Source organism: Pseudochaenichthys georgianus, chromosome 21 (assembly GCF_902827115.2).
Source record: "Pseudochaenichthys georgianus chromosome 21, fPseGeo1.2, whole genome shotgun sequence".
Lineage (NCBI taxonomy): Eukaryota > Metazoa > Chordata > Actinopteri > Perciformes > Channichthyidae > Pseudochaenichthys > Pseudochaenichthys georgianus.
The window spans coordinates 17,794,090-17,811,062 of NC_047523.1; the positions used below are offsets into that span (position 1 = coordinate 17,794,090).

The 16,973-nt window shown below is 45.1% G+C and overlaps 1 protein-coding gene and 1 long non-coding RNA gene across 3 annotated transcripts in view; one reads left to right on the forward strand and one right to left on the reverse strand.

Moving 5' to 3' along the window:
• The window catches only part of asic4a (acid-sensing (proton-gated) ion channel family member 4a), a 120,313-nt gene that overhangs the window by 75,401 nt on the left and 27,939 nt on the right, over nucleotides 1-16,973 (forward strand). The gene's annotated exons all lie outside the window — the stretch shown is intronic.
• Nucleotides 135-11,617, reverse strand: LOC117467064 (uncharacterized). The gene is made up of 3 exons (XR_004554331.2): nucleotides 11,539-11,617; nucleotides 1,049-1,105; nucleotides 135-653 (listed from the first exon to the last, which is right to left on the reverse strand). It is a non-coding gene; the product is annotated as an uncharacterized lncRNA (long non-coding RNA).

The window sequence follows — 16,973 nt, forward strand, 5'->3', positions numbered from 1 at the left end:
TGGTAGCTATATGCTCTTACCTGTGTGCCTCCTCCACAACCAGACTGTATTCAAACTCTTAAGTACCAGTTCTATCTACTTTAAACAATTAAAAAGACACAATCAACTACATTTATTGATATACCAATCTTTATTTTTGGGGCCCCTTCTTCTTTTAAATTAAACTTTCAGACATGAGATATTGAAATACAGTAATAGTTTTGTCTATTTAAAAAAGAATGAGCCATTCCTTACAGTTAACTTCATATTTCTTATTGTCTAAAGCATTTATGACACACATTTCCCCCTCATATTCACAGTGTGGATCAATTGAGACAGTGTGCAGAGACTTTGGGAGAAACCTCAGCGTGACGGATGTCCTGTATGTGGGTTTGGCTGGAGAAGGTGGAGAGGTCTTTCTCTGGGATGAGGATGTGGCCTGATGGAGGAGGACCAGGTCTGATGAAGAAACCACCTAACTGCATCTGTGAGCCCAAACTGGGCTCAGCTGTCACAAACAAATGATGGTCCTGTTTGACTTTGTGTTCACAATAAAAGTGTAGTTTCTTAGTGAATGTCCTGTATTGGTCTTTAATCTGAAATCAGCTTTTCATTTTCTTCTTGCCCCTCTGAGAAAACGGTGAGGCAGTTGTGTCCTTCAGGTATGTCCTTTCCTAACAGAAATGACAAGAAACATATGACATTATTGCAGAGCAAGTGTGTTATTTATGAAACGTTTGTTTATTTAGCGGCTGTAGAAATAATGTATTTTTTAAATGTTAATGTGTTTTTTTAATTCATCACTTTGTACTACAAAGATAATCAGATTATGAATGAACAGTCTGCAGTTAATCAACATTAAAATATCTTATTAAATAATATTCAACTGCTCGGTTGTCTCACTGCAAGAACCACTTTTACCACGTCTTTTACAGACAATATGTAGAGACAAATGGTAGCAATTCTCACAATGTAAAATAATAATTGCCTTAAATACATTGAAATGTGAAAGCTGATTATAGTTGTTACTTTATCTATTTAAACCAGAATGTTTCTCGATTCCTTGTACCTTTGAGTCCATGCTGAAGTTCACTGATGTTAGGAATAGGTCTGTCTGCCGCATCACCTGGAAACAAACAGATATGTATATGTAAAGTAACAATGTGTTGGTCACATACTTTTTTACATGCAAATGTCATGTGATAATCTTTGTTATCCTTAAAGAAAGTGCTGGATATCAAAGCCCTTACTGTATCTTATCAGTTGGATTGTGTATTATTGTATAGTTGTGGTCCTTTTTATGTTAGAATCGTTTTTCATGAGACAGTCAATTTAAATATTTGTCCTATGCCATATTCACATTCATTTGTAACACACACGTAAGGGTAAAAGACAAACATCTTCAACAAATGTAATGCAATGAATAAGCTTCATTGTCACAGAAGCACACATGTCATATCTAATATTTAAACAAATCATTTCCTTGTCCCTAAAGCATTGACTGAGCTATTTTTCGTCCTCAAATGCAGGCATTAAGTTACATGTTCATGTTCTGCTGCCACAATAAGTCGGTTTCTCCAGTGTAATGATAATAAAATGCTAAGTAAGTATTGGTAATAATATTAATAAAAACAACAACGTTTGGGTTCGTTAGTTTAATATGATGAACGTTAACCAGTAAGCTTCAATAATCAACTCCAGCTCAACAAACCATATTGCAATATCTACGTTAACGTTATTTCTGGAACCAACTGGAAATGTGAGATTCATATTTTTCAGATACACAGATCTTATAGTGAGGTTAATCTCATACAGTACTCTGCTCTTCAACACTAATGTGACGCTAGCTGTCTGCATCGTCGAGCATAGCTATTTTAAATTAACAATAACAATGCATACAGTTACCTAACTAGCAAACTAACTCATGTACAAGCATGACCTTATTTTACCAACCTCACCGAATAAACTGCATTCATGGACGGTCTGTTTGAACCGCAGAGCCATACGATAAGTGCGATATTTCAATGAAGAATACTCCACCAGGCATCAACACAACAACCACTTCGGAGTAGCAGCCTGGAGCTAATGAAGCTAACGGGGCTAGCAAAGAGACCACTGACTTCCGTTACATTAGAATGACATCCGTTACATTAGAATGACTTCCGTTACAGCAAGAATCCCCTCACACACACATAGGTGAAACACATGCACATTCCCTACTGAGAACCTTTCAGTAAAATGTTTTTCAGTAGTGTGTGTGTGAGGTTAATTTTCAGTATTGTGTGTGTGAGGTGTTCAGTAGTGAACGTGAGATGATTTCAGTAGTGTGTGTGTGAGGCTTAATTTTCAGTAGTGTGTGTGTGAGGTGTTCAGTAGTGAATGTGAGAGGATTTCAGTAGTGTGTGTGCAAGGCCAGATGTTTTCAGTAGTGAATGTGAGAGGATTTCAGTAGTGTGTGTGCAAGGCCAGATGTTTTCAGTAGTGAATGTGAGAGGATTTCAGTAGTGTGTGTGCAAGGCCAGATGTTTTCAGTAGTGTGTGTGTGAGGTGTTCAGTAGTGAATGTGAGAGGATTTCAGTAGTGTGTGTGTGAGGCTTAATTTTCAGTAGTGTGTGTGTGAGGTGTTCAGTAGTGAATATGAGATGATTCCAGTAGTGTGTGTGTGTGAGGTTAATTTTCAGTATTGTGTGTGTGAGGTGTTCAGTAGTGAATGTGAGAGGATTTCAGAAGTGTGTGTGCAAGGCCAGATGTTTTCAGTAGTGTGTGTGTGAGGTGTTCAGTAGTGAATGTGAGAGGATTTCAGTAGTGTGTGTGCAAGGCCAGATGTTTTCAGTAGTGTGGGTGTGAGCCTGATTTTCAGTAGTGTGTGTGTGAGGTGTTCAGTAGTGAATGTGAGAGTATTTCAGTAGTGTGTGTGGAAGGCCAGATGTGTTCAGTAGTGTGTGTGTGAGGTGTTCAGTAGTGAACGTGAGAGTATTTCAGTAGTGTGTGTGCAAGGCCAGATGTTTTCAGTAGTGTGTGCGCGAGGTGAGTTTGAATTTTGGCCTACACGGCCCCTCATACTAAACCAGCAGGTATGCACACACTGCGCTCGTCTCCCCTCGGGCGCCGGGAAGCGGAGAGCGGACGCTCTTGCTGCTGTGACCGAGGAGGACGATTGGCCCGTCCAGGCTTACGAGCCCTTGGACGGGGCCTCGTGTCCCTTGGGCCGAGTGCCGGGCAGGAGTCCGAGGAAAAAGGCAACTCCTGCCCCGCCTCCCTCCACAGTTCACGGTTCGGTTCTCCCCTCCCTCCTCTCCCCCGGACGGGGGAGACAGAGTCGGAGCAGGGTGCCAGCTTGGCGGCCGAACATACTTTCCCCCTCTCCGTCACCACAGCGCGGCGGCGAATAACATCGCGTGGCTCTCAAACTCGGTCGGGACACTGGTAGAGCGGTCCACCACCGAGGCAGAGGAAATCAGCAAGGCGGCCAGCAAGGCGGCCAGCACGGCGGCCAGCACGGCGCTCATTCTGTACGCGTCCGTCGCTGTCTCCCAGGCGAGGATTTCCGCGTGGGTGACACAGATCCAGCGCGGGTGAGGCTCCGCGAGAGCCTCCGAGGAAGCAAAGCCGGTAATTAAGCCGGCTGCCACTAATCTGTTGATTAAGTAGACAGCAGGGCTCCCTGCAGAAGCCTGCTGGTTTTAACCTGTCGGTTAATAACCTGCAGAGCTCGCGGCATTCCTCTGTCCGAGATACGCCTCCTACACACGGTCATAATAACCCATGAGCGCCATTTTAACGCCTCATGTAGACAGCACTGCACACACCTCCACTCATCCCCTGAGCGTGTACACGCCTCATGATGACAGCCGGAGTGAGACGCAGCGTGTGGAGGCCCCCGCGCAGCTCTTTCGGTCCAAGCTCACCTTGGGTTGCCTCACGGGCAGCGGCGGCAGGGACTCTGGCGTGGCTCGTCACCATGATGACCAAAATAACACATCTCGAGCACGTGCGCCCGCTCTCAGAGGTTTTCTCAGAGTGGCAGCGCGTGGGTCTAATGGACAGATGGATGCGGAGCAGCAGAGGATAAGTCCTGCAGTTCGCCTCTCCCCCCCCCCCCCCCCCCCAAAGTTCAATCGGATACAGGAAACACTCCTGTCCTCCCAGAAGCTATGTCTTGCGCTCCAATCCGAGCTGCTGGTACTCCTGTTGAAAGAGGATATTTCCAGTGTTCCTCAAAGGGAGGAAAATCAGGGGTTTTCACTCCCGTTATTTTTCTAATTCCGAAAAAGACCGGGGCAATGAGACATCCTCGATCTGTCAGTATTCTACATGCTGACGATCAAACAGGTGCTGGAATGTGTTCACCAGGATGACTGGTTCACTTCCACCTGAAGGATGCATACTTCCACGTATACCCATCATCCCGAAACACAGGAAATTCCTGCGTTTTCTCATTTCAGGGAATATCAGACCAGACAATCGTCTGCCGTTCGGATATTTCCTGGCTCCTCCCATTTTTGTGTAGAGAAGGCTGGAGCCACTACACAGAGGAGGGATGAGAGGGTGGTTTCCTCTGGACGACCTGCTATTTGCTGGCTCACTCCAGGGAGGAAGTCGCTTTACAGACGGTACATCTCGTATCACATCTGTCAAAGCCTGGGTTTCATAATAAATTGGAAGAAGAGCTGTCCTCTTCCCTCTCAGACAAATGTTTATCTGGAGTGGAATTAAACTCAGCCAGCAGAGCGCGGCTCTCGCGGCAGCGAGTGGAGAAACTGACAGCTCACAACCCACACAGCCCTCTCCGTGACGCAGCTGCTCAGCGTTGGCGTCAGCTGGTCACGTGGTGATCCCCCTGGGTCTCTTCCAACAGGGGGACACTCCAGAGGTGGTTCATTCGCTGCAGAAGCCTGCTGTTTTTAACCTATTGGTTTATAAACTGCAGAGCTCGCGGCATTCCTCTGTCCCAGATATGCCTCCTACACACGGTCATAATAAATCCACGAGCACCGTTATAACGCCTCGTGTGGACAGCATACACACACCTCTCATCCTCTGGGCGTGATGAGAGACGGAGTGAAATGCAGCATGTGGAAACTCCCTCGCAGCCCTTTTGCCTCACGGGCAGCGGTGGCGATGGCGTGGCTCATCACCATGACAACCATTACGGCACATCACAGAGAAGCCTCTCCCCCCAGCAGTTCCATGGGATACAAGAAACACTCCCGTTATCCCAGGAACAGTGTCTTGCGCGGTTTACTCCCGCTATTTTTCTAAATCTCGGAAAAGAACGGGGGAGTCGCCCCGTTGCTGTACAATCAAACATGTGTTGATTTACACAGACAACAGGCCATGGCTATGGAAGCAGCCTACCTCAATCACCAGGGAGGAGTACGATCCGCGCAGCTTCTGAACGCAGCCAGGCGGCTGCTGTTCTGGGCGCGCACACACGTTGCTCTCCATCAGAGCAATGTATATTCCCGTCGAATTTAACCGAGGGGCTCGCAGAAAGCAGCAGCCGTTGTATGCAAGGAGTATGGAGACTCAGACTGGTGTCACGCACACTGGCGCCTCAGTGGGATTTGGCTTTGGTGTTACGCGCACTAAAGCAAAGCCCCATTTGATCCTGATCAGGTTCCCCTTAAACTGTTTTCAGCCAAAGTAGTACTACTTTTGGCTCTAACAGAGAAAAGGGTGAGTGATTTGTCTGCTCTCTCTGTGGCTCCGTCAGGTCTCCGGATCCAAGGAGATGGCAGTTCAGCTGTTTTACGCCCTAACCCGGCTTCATGCCTAAGGTCATCACAACTCTTTTAGAGTCAAGAGTGATCACCCTGGCTGGCTTATTCCCCCCTCCTTACAGGTCGGAGGAAGAAGCCACGTCTCATCTCCTCTGTCCTGTGCGCGCGCTGTCTTGCTATGTGGTGCGCACGGCGGCCTGGCGCCGTTCTCAGCGCCTGGTTGTGCACTATAGAAAGCGCTCGATCGGGCAGCCTCTGTCTGCACAACGGCTGTCACACTGGCTGTGTGAGGCTGTGTCGCAGGCATATGTCTCCTCTCGGGTGGAGCCACCAGAGGAATTTCCTCCTCCACGGCTTTGCACGGAGGAATGTCAGTGGAAGATATTTGCACTGCTGCATCTTGGTCTTCCCCCTGTTCATGTATGCATTTTTATTTGAGGGATTTTTCCCTTTCCTCTCTGACACACCCTGTACTGGGTGTCCTGTCGGAGTGAGACGTCAGGGAGCCAGCTGGGCGCCTCTCTCCTGCCTCTCGGCACGCGGAGAGCGGCCCTTTTTCCCTCTTATAGGAGGGATGTTCCTTTTTCCTCTGACACACTTTGTACGGAGTGTCTGGTCAGAGTGAGTGACGTCAGGGATCCAGCTGAGCGCTCTCCTACCTGTCTGACACGCAGAGAGCAGCTGTTCCCCCTCGATGATCGCTGGGAAAGGTGGGACCTTCGTCTCTACTTTCTGACAGCGGCCGGTATGTATTGTTCCCAGCCTTCACCCCGTCGGGAAGATAGGCATGTTTTGCTATGTTCCAGGGACGGTGATGCGCCATTACCCATGGCACAACAGGCAGGGGGTGTTATTGAGCAGGTGTGTCTGTGCTTCTAGTGCCGGGCGGACCCAGTGGGGCGCAGACTACATCATGCTTCGCCCTTAACCCAATAGCGATAGCCTTAGAGGGCAAAGCCATATACGAAATAGAACTGAGGTTACCTACTGTAACCCAGCTTCTATGAGTAAATGGCGCAGCCCTCTAAGCGCTGGGCCCCACTGGCTCTACGAATAGCTGAAGAAAAGTTATATTGTATGGGAGCAGATTGCCGGGCCCCCTTCCTACTTATACCGGAAGGAGGCCCGAGGGTGGGGCCCACCTAGCGGGTGGGCGTGGACTACAAGTGTTTCAGTGCTGCGCGGGGGCGCAGAGGGATAACCCAATAGCGATAGCCTTAGAGGGCTGCGCCATTTACTCATAGAAGCTGGGTTACAGTAGGTAACCTCAGTTCTCCCTCCTTCTGCTCCCCTTTGTTTTGTGTTTGTTATTGTCTGTCTGTTTTCCTGGCTGGGCGTGGCTGACCCACTTCTGATTCCCGCCAACTCACCTCCTCAGCTGCTGCTCGTCATCCTGATTACAACTACTCACCTTCACCTGCATATATACCCGGTTCCTTCATCCAGTATTCACCAGTTTGTCGTTTCACCACGCTGTATCCGCATGCCAACTCCTCTGCCTGCCACGTCCAGCCACCTTCCCCTCATCTGTGTTCCTCCGTGCTTCCACGCACACCAGCCCCAACCTGTCAACTCTCGCCAGCTCTGGATCCCCGGCTTTCCTCGCCAGTGTTCCTCCGTGCATCTCCGCACCTCCTCTGGTGACACACCCAGGCCCTGGGCTAAGCGGATATCTAATCCCTCTTTTGTCTCCATAAAAGGTTTTTGGTTAATAAACCTTTTTACGTCATAAACTCTGTTTCCTCTTCCTGGTGTTCAGCATTGTGAGTTCACGCTCCCGGAGAGCGTAACAGTACGAACTGGTCAAAATGAACTCCGCTGACACTGGATCGGATCCCGCCACTGGCCAGCACGCCCTTTCTCATCAGGGAAATCTTCTGGGCCAACATGAGCAGATGATCCGAGCCTTAGTTGACAGCAATCAGTCCATGGCACTACTCATCTCGAACCTTGCTGCTCAAGTCTCAACCCTGACATCTTCTGCTGCATTTCCTGCCCCCTCCAATCCACCTCTGGATTCTACTCCATGCCGGGATTTCCCCATTGCCGACCCTGAGCCTTTCCATGGAGAGGTGGAGAAATGCAGAGGATTTATTTTTCAATGCAACAAGGTTTTTCGCCAGCGCCCCTTGTCCTTTTCTTCTGAGGTGACTAAGATTAACTATGTGTTGAGTTTGCTTCGTGGCAAGGCATTAACCTGGGCCAAAGCATTGAGTTCTTCAGTGGACTGTGACTCTCTTTCCTTTGGAGTTTTTTCTGAACATTTGTCCGCTGTTTTTGATCACCCCGACTACTCTGGCACAGTTGCAAATCGTCTGCTAAAGTTACAACAAGGGACTCGAACAGTGGCAGACTACTCTATTGAGTTTCACACACTGGCGGCAGGGGCCCGATGAGACGAGGCGGCACTAAGGGCAGTGTTTGTTAGGGGGTTGAAGCATCAACTGAAGGATGAGCTAGCTGCACGAGATGAGCCTGCCGACCTCCAATCCTTAATCTCCTTGGTGTCTCGTCTCGACAGCCAGACCGTCTGGCTTCACCTCTCCACCCTGCGTGCCCACCTTTGCTAAGGAGGAAGCGATGCAGTTGGGACGTGCCGGACTATCTCCTGAGGAACGTCTTCGATGTATGAGGTCTGGAGAGTGCCTGTACTGTGGCAAATTGGGGCATTTCCTTGCTGGCTGTCCTGTCCGCCCAACCGCAGGAGCTCGTCAGTGAATTTGGGGGTCCTGACAAGTCCACATCCTACTCCAATTGTAGCCCCAACCTTGCGCCATTTTCTCATTCCTGCCAGACTTTGTGCTAACTCTCAGTCTTTGCCCCTCTCGGCCCTCATTGACTCTGGAGCAGAGGACAGTTTTGTGGACCTGGAACTAGCCAAGCAGCTGGGTCTCACCTTGGAAACATTACAGGATTCTATGACTGCTTGTGCCTTAAACGGTCAAAGGATTTCTAAGGTAATACAGCAGACACAACCCGTAACCCTGATAATTTCTGGTAATCACCGAGAATTAATTCAACTTAAGGTTATTTCCGCCCCAGCTACCCCTTTGGTTCTTGGTTACCCTTGGCTTCACACCCACAATCCACATATTGATTGGGCAGGAGGTGTCATTGAATGGAATCAGTTGTGTCACCTTAACTGTTTGCAGTCTGCTGTGCCTCCCGTCTCTGTTCACCCTATGCCTGCTCCATGTGTCTCAGCTGTCGTAGATGTATCTGGCGTTCCTGATGTTTACCGCAACCTGAGTGAGGCCTTCAGCAAAGATAAGGCTCTCTCTCTCCCTCCTCATCGTCCCTATGATTGTCCCATCGATCTTCTTCCTGGGGTTCCGTTACCTACCAGCAGACTCTATAATCTGTCCCGGCCAGAGAGAGAGGCTATGGAAAAATATATCGGTGACTCCCTGGCTTCAGGAATTATTCGTCCTTCTTCCTCTGGGTGCTGGGTTTTTCTTCGTGGACAAGAAGGATAAATCACTCCGACCCTGTATTGACTTTCGTGGGTTAAATAACGCTTTTGAGCCTCTCCAAGGTGCCACCATCTTCTCAAAACTCGACCTCAGAAATGCTTACCACCTGGTTCGTATCCGCCAAGGAGATGAGTGGAAAACTGCCTTTAATACCCCTCTTGGTCACTTTGAATATCTAGTCATGCCCTTTGGACTCACTAACGCCCCAGCTGTTTTTCAGGCCCTAGTTAATGATGTCTTGCGAGATTTTCTCAACCAGTTTGTTTTTGTGTACCTTATCGACATTTTGATCTTTTCCAAGAGTCTGGAGGAACACCAGAACCACGTCAGCCAGGTTCTTCAGAGGCTGCTTGAGAACAAACTGTACGTCAAATCAGAGAAATGTGAGTTTCACCAGGAACGGGTCAGCTTCCTGGGATACATCATCAAGCAAGGCAGGTTGGAGGCAGATCCTGGGAAGATTCTAGCTGTTACTGAGTGGCCAGTCCTCACTACTCTGAGAGAGTTGCAAAGGTTTCTGGGTTTCGCCAACTTCTGTTGCCGGTTCATTAAACTATAGCAAGGTTGCAGCTTCACTCTCCAGTCTCACTTCAACCAAAGTCAAGTTCTCCTGGACCACTGATGCTAACGATGCTTTTCTTAGACTCAAGTCACTGTTCACTTCTGCCCCCATTCATCCAGCCAGACTCAAGCAAGCAGTTTGTGGTTGAGGTAGATGCATCGGACATCGAGGTTGGCGCAGTTCTGTCTCAGACAGCAGGGCCTGACAATAAACTTCATCCATGTGCTTTCTTCTCTCGCCGTCTTTCCCCTGCGGAGAGAAACTATGATGTGGGCAACAGGGAGCTGCTGGCGGTGAAGATGGCGTTGGAGGAGTGGCGACAATGTTAATTTCTCAATGGAAAGGTTTCGTCAGTTTTATGCAATTCCCCTCACTTCAAGTGCTCAAACTGCTCTGGCAAACTGAGGACCATTATACGAGAAGTAAACATCAGGAATGCCATGCGTCGCAAACAAATGTCACTGAAATAACAACACTACATCCCTTATTTTATGATCATTGGGAACTGTGAAAAGTACTCGACTAGGGTTGGGAACCGAAACTCGGTTCCAGATGAGAACCGATAAGAAAATGCCGGGTACCGGGTACCCATACAAAATACACAATTTCCACCGGGTCCATCTGCGCCGCGGTGACCCGGTGGAATACAGGGTAAGGGTGGACTGGCCATCTGTGTGTTCTGGAGAATCACAGAACGGCCGGTCGTCAGCGGGCCGTTGACGGCCGGCACCACCCTCATTATCTTTTTAAACGGCATCATGTAAATTGCGCTGACAGGCGACAGAGGTCCACAGTTGCCCCGCAGCGAGGCTCCCCCGCCCTCCCGTAGACAGTTCACGAGCTCTGTCACTTCATAACACCAAAGATGGGTAAACGCTCTAAAGTGATGCTCCACTACACTAATAAAGAAAAAGACAAGGCACAGTGTAATGCCTGTTAATAGCTTGCCACAGGCATAGCTCAGTTAAAATAAAGCACAGCTATTGTGCAATACATTTGTATTGCATGTATATTTTTTATTTGTAAAAATTTCAGTTAAAGCTTAAAAGAATAAAGATATGTTTGTTATCTAAACGTTTGACCTCTTTCTTTTACAATTTTGGAATCGCAACGGGGAATCGATAAGAACCGGAATCGGAATCGATACATTTCAAACGATACCCATCCCTATAGTCGACACATAGCAGACACTCAGACTCTAATCTCAGATTCAGAACAAAAGGCATACTGACACACCATCACCTCAATATGTGAGTTAATGTTTAGCCAATAAAATATGTCTCTGGCTCTTTCTTTACATTTAAAAATTCCTCAGTGACTCATTTCTTGTCTCAGCTGATGTGGAATAATGAGCTCTGCTGCTTTTAACATCAACCGAGACGTATCAGAGATGTCATCAAGTGTCCATTATGGCTGAATTTATTTTGATTCTGCACTTCTTTCATTCAGCCATCCATTCAGTGTCTCCTGAACTTGTGCAGTTTTCCACCTGTAATGGGTAGCTGAGGTGTAATCCGGTTAACATCCAATTATTTCTCCAACAGATCTTCCTTCTACTCTTCGAGGAATGCTTGTCTTAAAGCATCTCCAGTATGAAATTCCTTGTTAGCCAATTGGCGACTTCAAGGTATTGTCTTTGCAACGTAAGCAGCATCCTTTTCCTCATAGACAAATGTTAGTATCTCTTCCAAATCTAAACGTACCAGCGCTGACGGTCAGTGATTGTTCTTGACCCATGTGCTACAAGCTTTTCCTCTGGTTAGTATGAGTCTCAATGTCCTTTTAGTTGAAATCTACTCACGGTCAGATCAGTTTATTGACATCCTTGATGCTGAGCTCCTCTTCTTCGCTTCCCCCCAGTACAGGCGCTGATGTCTGAAAAGTTAGCCATGAATTTGGCAAGATACTTTTCTTCCCTCTAACCTCACAGCTCCTGCTTGTGTTTCGCTGGTGGTTGCTAGGTCACTGCCATCACTTTGTTCTCATTCGGTCACTCAGCGCATCAAATGTGCCTTTTGTAATTGATGTCCGTTGTCATGTCACTTTTTGTTTTGCCCTTGCTCTCACCAACAACCTTCTTACCCTGTGGGCATGCCCCCTAAACAAGCAAGTCTTCAATTATCTTTTCAAATGCATATACACATTTTTTTTGGGGTTATTAAAGGTACTCAGCTTTGAGCTTTCACCATGTTTTATCTTCTGGAAGCCAACCATTAGCATCTGGCACAGAAAATATGTTTTTTCATTTGGCATAAAGGGAAGTACATCCTCAAAAGGCAGAAGTGGATAGTGTGTAACCGTATGGACCATCTGTATGAGGTGCTGACTGGTACAGTATGCCGCCTATTCCATTAAACAGATCAAAGTATTTAGGTTATTTTCCTTTTTAACATCATGGACTCATTTCACTTCACTTCCTTCATGTTAGATCAGTGGTTTCTGGAACATCGTGATGTAAACTCCTCCCTGTAATCGCATGAGAGTGCCTTTTTGCCCAGTGGTCCTATACAACCATAGCAGACAACACTTTAGCTTGTACTTGCCCTAAGCCCGTCTCTTTATTCTGAATATTTCTCATAGTTTATATTCCTTATATTCTGTCCCTGCAGACTCTATCACTCTGTTGTAGTTTCCATTCTCCTCTCCCCTATGGCGATGTATTTTTCACTCTCAGTCTGCTCATTTGCACTCACCAATTCCATGCTGAGGCTGACTCGATTCTACACATCTTTGAAAAATTACTTTTCTTGGCGTGAATCATGTCTTTCCAATTCCAGGACTCTTTGCTCAATTTTTAAAGCTACGTTTACTGCAATTTGTTTGTTTACTCTGTTCGTTTTGATTTTTCTGTCAAGGCTTGACTGTTATTATTCAATTGCTTTGATTTGGCTTAATGCAATCTCACTTGCACGGTAGATATTGATCGCTTTTTTATTATAAAATCTGCTTCTTTTAACAGTCTGCCTCTCACCTAGCTGTTTGTTAAACCACATACTATTACTAGGAAATCACATAGCCATCTAGATTCACAATCTGTGGCTTTATTTTCTAAATCAGTGATGTCTATGATCTGGTCATCTATAAGTCTAACAACTGATAAAACAATACCCAAAGCAAAAGCATAAACATGGGTCCAAATGTAGACGACTTCAAGATATTTCGTTTTAAATGTTCTAGAGAGATGAAACAGCTTTGTAATCCCACATATACCAAGCTGTCAATTTGAAACAATAAGTGTCATCTTGTAGAAACGAAACAATTTGCAATGGGTGTCAGCGTTCTCAACAGTAACCTGAGGAGAAGCATGTGGCTTCATGTGCCTCAGTTCTGGTACACACCATGGTTGCATGACTTTAATTACATTGTTGGTTTGGCAGAGCAGTGGCACATCAATCTTATCTGTTAAGCTGCATGCAACAAACCCCCGAACCTCAACAAAAACCTCTCAGCTGCCGCAAGTACAGCACATATTCTGCCCTCTGTTTGTCAATACAAAGTGAAAAGCTTTCTTGTCATTGAAGAATCTCACCATCTGTTCTGTCGAATCTGAAATAATGAACATGTATGAAATGTTCACAACTGACATTTTATCGAGAGAAAAATAGACAATTAAACTTAAAACAACATGTTGACATTATGTAAATCGGTTAACATATTTGTATTTGAATAAATAAGGAAATATACTGTAAGTCACAACTAAATTGTATTGATCCACATGTGGTACTTGGCTTGCTGCATGGCTAATACTAATGATATTGATTATATTGTAGTTTCACAGCCATAATACCACTAAGTAGACTTTTTACGAGCATAATTGATTCTGTGCTGCAGATTATCACATCACCATTATACCCATCATCGCAGCATAATAAACTTGCAACTTTCTATTAGTCGATTTGACAATAAAGAATGTGCTGTGTCCCAGGCGAGCCTTTGTTTAGCATTACAGATTAGGCTTTAACAATGTTTGATTAAGCTTAATTGAAGATAAGGCCATGCTTTATCTCTAGCTCAACAAACAGCAGGGTAGAGCCAAGTAAGAGTGATGGATGGTTCCTCCTAGCTTCTCTTGTTGTTTGTTTCATCCTTCGCTGTGTTTAAAAATGACCCTTCAAAATGGTACCAAGGTTGGAAACTAGTGTTCTCGTCTGCGCTGAAAGAGGACATGCTTGCTTGAGTAATCCTTTACCATGGCTTTTACAAGGGCCTTTCTTGGCACCAAGGCAACCCTTCAATATCGAGTATGTGCGCTATCCCCTTTGGGTAGGCTGTTGATGGCTTTCCATCCCTGTATGAGGGCTTGCTGGCAGAGATGGAGGAGGCATGGGAATGCAGTGACATTGATTTCTTCATCCCAATGCACACGCTGATGTATTGACTGCCGTACCGATCAGTTAGAGACATTCGGTTTGCCATTGTTATGTGGAGCGGAAAGACAGCGAGCAGAATTTTTATCAGACTTAGCCACCGAGTCAAAGGCCGTTCTCATTTAATTGCACTGGAACATTGCTTTCTTTTTTCTAATTCCTCCAGGAGAAAATTCTACTTGAACTGTTTTCTTCTTTAAATGTTGCCGGAGTCAGTCTTGACTTACTGTTAAAGCTATGATCACGAGAAATGTGATTATCCTGAAGGGTGTCTGAGTGTGAACAGTGGGCTTGTTCTTCTGTGTTGCATTCACTGTCGTTCACCCGCAGTCAGCTGCTCATGTTTAAAATGTCTGTGGACTCTCTGAAGGGTGGAGGCGCACCCAGAGAGCCTCGAGTAGAGCCCACAGGGCCTTCCCTCTTTCGTCACAGTGAAGAGTCTCTGATGGGCTTTGTTATCATATTTTAGTCATTTCAATGGTGTCCCCGCTTGCTAATGATAAATCATACACTGCACACAACTCACAGGCTGCTGGGTGTTGAGGCCTCTGATGTTTTGTTTTTTCTTGTTGTCACGGCGCAGCTGAAATAAACATGCTCCGTTTCTGACATCTGTCAAAGTGAATTATAGATGTCGAGAAGAGTTGCAGAAGTCACAATTCTTCTTCTTGGTTTCCAGCTTTGTTGTTTGTTATAATAAGTCCTAGTGCTTGACTGGAATGTGACTTATACAACATGCGCTCCAGAGGCAAAATACAAGGGGAACACACTGCAGCTGCTGTCCACCTTCAGGTAGTGGAGCATGTGTGTGTGGTGAAATGGTTCAAATGACCTTGCAGCAAAATAAATATTCCTGCATACTTTATGATCTCATACCAAAATATAATAGATAAATTAATTGTATGTCTTCACTCTTGCCCTAAAACCTACTAGAGCATTGAAATTCAAATAGCATGATGATTTTTTTGAAATGCAATGATTTCCAGATATGATAAATATGTAAAGCGTTCGCATTATATCATCTGACTTCTGCCCGGAAAGGTGCTTGTCATTGAAAGCACCGAGGTGGGCTTTGTGTCCGCTAAATGCAGCGAAATTGCTCTGAGTTGTATTAATGGAACTCTGTCACAATCTGAGCGGCTCGGGACAAGGTCAAAGTCGAGGGTAACACCTCTGAAATGGGTTTGACACATATTCATCCGCATGGAATAAATGTGTGTTCAGAAATTCATGGGCTTCATATTTTCATGTTATAAATGTTGAAGACTTTTTCACCTGTGAACCATAAATGTATTAATGTCTAATCTTGTTGACAGAAAGTGTAAATCCCTCCATTTGCATTACAGATGACAAGTATGTATCTGTTTATATTGACAAAAATACTTTATCTGAAAGACAGAAAAAGTTTGCTCTTTTTATTTAAATGGTTAAAAAATAGAGAAAATAAGATGTCACATGAAAGCATTATAAATGTGACTTAGTTGCTATGTGCTATGGAAGAGTATTAAATACATTTAGTCTTAGAAATAAGAAATGACTACTATCATCTATCCGCAGCCACACTCTTCAGTTCTGTATTTGTGCATTGTAAAGGGAAACTAAACTGTTTAAGTCTAAATCTTAAATTTGTATGATGAAGTTAATGTAACAATTGGCCAGAGGGCGGTGTAAAAAATAAATGTCTTTGGCACTCTAGATCAAAGGGCTTTATCGTGTAGTTAACATGAAGGTGTAAAAAGATGTGCATACAGATGTTACTCGCTTCAGTTGACATGGTTACTGCAGTAATCACATAGTTAAGTGGTGCAATTATTTATATATAATGGAAGATTTACGATACAATATCCAGTGTTAGATAACAAATTAATGTTTAAATGACATAGAAATAAAAAGATACCACCTCCATTTATTTTAAATAGTGAGGCATACATTTTTTGGAATATTTATTGTGAGGGTTGTCATTTTTGTACAATGTATGTAATTAGTATTTCCATCACTGTTTACCACTGGTGCCCTTATTAAGCTCGGTAGCTAACGTTGCTGGATAGCACAAAAGAGGCTGCTGGGAATGTCATCACATTGAAGCTATTTTGTCATTAATCAAACCTTTGACAATCCACAAAAAGTTATTAGAAGGGATCCTCTGTGCATCATGGACATCTGTATCTAATTTAATTTCAAACCATCCATTAGTTGACAAGTGTTAGAAATTTGAAGGGATTACTAGTCCGCATTCCAAATCTCTGCACGTCCCTAACAAGCTGGTTATCATACAGGAAGGAATCCAGAGCATACAATTAACCGTTTAACAATAATCTACTTTAATGGTAATATGACAATGCAATACAATCAGTACAGTACAAATTCAATACAGTTATCTTTGGGATCCCATATTTACCTGATACTCACGTGAGCCAGCCAGAGGAAAGAGACTGAACCCAGCGTGGTTCCTGTCTCTTACATCGCTTGGAATGGGAGGAGTTATCTGATCCTCCCTTCCAGACCTCCGTGATTGGCTGCCCAAATATCACCAACACCTCACTTCTTAAATCTCCCCAATCACAGTAGCTTAGCTTCATTATCTCCTTGATCTGAGTTGACTGTATGTCAAACCCTCACCTTCCCCCATCTTCCTTTGTCCTCAACAACCACATGTCAACAGGCCCCAAATCCAGCTCACAGTTTTTACACAAATCATTTCCCATTTTAAGCTTATTCATAGTTTGCTAACATAAATACATACAAATATTTCCTTACACAAGACATCTTACTGAAACAAAGACATGGGCAGGGTCAGGAGGATCACCAAAATCATGCAAGTTTATACAGCACATTTCAACAACAAGGCAATTCAAAGTGCTTTACAAAA